Source organism: Panthera onca, chromosome C2 (assembly GCF_046562875.1).
Source record: "Panthera onca isolate mPanOnc1 chromosome C2, mPanOnc1 haplotype 2, whole genome shotgun sequence".
Taxonomy (NCBI): Eukaryota; Metazoa; Chordata; class Mammalia; order Carnivora; family Felidae; genus Panthera; species Panthera onca.
Genome location: NC_138347.1, coordinates 89,724,638 through 89,726,837, shown reverse-complemented (window position 1 = coordinate 89,726,837; position 2,200 = coordinate 89,724,638). Strand labels below are relative to the sequence as shown.

General features: G+C 41.7%; 1 pseudogene; it reads right to left on the bottom strand.

Annotated features, from left to right (window-relative positions):
• Window positions 1-271: 271 nt before the first annotated feature.
• Window positions 272-905, bottom strand: LOC132684277 (dynein light chain 1, cytoplasmic pseudogene; annotated as a pseudogene).
• Window positions 906-2,200: the final 1,295 nt, after the last annotated feature.

The following is a 2,200-nucleotide window of genomic DNA, read 5'->3' as shown; positions in this document are numbered from 1 at the left end:
TGGATTTTGAGGAGAAAAAACAAGGAGCAGAAAGGTATGGAATAGAAAATAAATACAAAAGCAAGCTGTTTCGCTAACTGTTCTATAGCCACAATAATCCGTACAGAAAATGCCCTGTACAAAATACAATAAAGGTCCAAAGATTGAGCCATTCCCATAGGCAAGGCCGAAGACATCAGTGCTTGAAATTCAGGCTTTTAGTCCTTGTTTTGGGATGGATCACTGGGTTTGTGGACAAACCCATGGACATAGTCCATGCCTTTAACTAGATTTAAACAGAACAAATGGCCACCTGGTCCAGGTAAAAGTAGATGAAGTGTTTGGTTTCATGTGTCACAGAACTACTTAAGTTCCTCCCCACAATGCAGTAACAGGTGGGTTTGTACTTCTCATCAAACTCCTTCATAAGGGCCGCAACAGCCTTCTCTATGTTCTATTTCTCCAAGGCCTGAGTAGTACGCTCCGCCAAGTCCTGTTGGATTTGCTCGGGCATACGGGCATTTTTTTTTATCACAGCTTTTTGGTGACACATGGTTGCCATGGGTGGGACTGGCCAACTGCAACGGTCTCCTGGGGGAGGGGCTGGCGATGCTCAGCCCCGGCAGGAGTGGCCATTCCTGCCGAAGCCTTGGCCCATGTCTGAAATGCACCAGTTTGTTAGGTATACAGCTTGCCTCACTAGATGTTACTGTTTTTGTAAAGAGATCACACAAAAAGAGTGCTGGCTCTCGTCATTATCTTTTACACTGTGTGTGCAGCATATGCGCATAAGTATGTGTGTTTGTGCACTTGTTTTTGAGTCTATCTTCCCCTACTAGAATGTAATCTCAATATGAGCACAGCATTATTTTATTTGCTAATGTATTCTACTGGGCCTAGAGCAGTGCCTGGTACTAGTGAAGAATATTCATTGTACACTATGAATAAATGAGCAAAATGATAATGCTGTTTTAAGGCAAGATAGTATATTAGCTAATATCCTAAGTTTTAAAGACAAGCCCTAATAAACTGAACCTGTGGCTCTCTTTCTATCTTCTATCTATTGGATTTTTGTCATGCTTCTTAATTTCCTTGAGACTCAGTTTGCTAATCTATTAAGTAGGGATAAAATAAGACTAAGGTAGTCAGAAAAATTAAATGGACAAATGTTTATAAAGCACTTGGCACAGAGTAAGTGCATGATAATATTATGACATTATTAAGTCATATCATTCAAATGAAAGATCTTTCAGAAATCTAATGAAGGCAGTAAGGAGTTTTATCTTCTTTGTGCATGCTGGGAGCTCTTTCTTCTCCATCATCCTTATTATCCACCCCGATCTATATCCAACCTACAAAATTCCCCACTTCCACCAAGAGCTGGTTCCAAGCTGGTATCCATTAAGCTTTAGCATTCAGAGAGTCATATAGACCCTTAGGGCTGTTAGAAGTTTCAGTGTGATATTTAAGAAGTCACTATTCTGGAAATCTCTAAGTGTATTCTGAAGCATTTAAATAGTTCAGCACTCTCTGGAGGGTTTTATACGTGTTTTAATTTGTATTACAGCTGATATCGTATTTCGTTACCTGCCAGGGAACCATTTTGTACTTACAGGAGAATATCTACCCACGAGAACTTCTGTTCGAATGTCAGCTAAGCAATACAACTCCCATTAAGGAAGTCTATTATCCCATGTGACATGAAGTCCACAGGTGGTATGGTTGCTGACTCGCAGCTGGACAACATCACAAAGAGCCCACGTTGCATTATGCCCTGTTGTCCACAGTGTTGTTTTATCTCAAGGCTAGTTCCTTTTAGAGCTTTAGGATGCTTCCAGTAGAAATCTGGGCCATATGGCATGCTATTCACATTCAGTGGGAGAGAGAGAATGGTTCTCAGAAGGATCCTAGGAGGGAGAGAAGGATTTTTCCCATAAAGCTCTGAAAAACCATTTCTCTTGGCTCATTGGTTGAAATACTAACACACGTCCATTCTTTTTTTTTTTTTTTTTTTAACGTTTATTTATTTTTGAGACAGAGAGAGACAGAGCATGAACGGGGGAGGGTCAGAGAGAGGGAGACACAGAATCTGAAACAGGGTCCAGGCTCTGAGCTGTCAGCACAGAGCCCGAAGTGGGGCTCTAACTCACGGACCACGAGATCATGACCTGAGCCAAAGTCGGCCGCTTAACCGACTGAGCCACACAGGCACCCCCACATA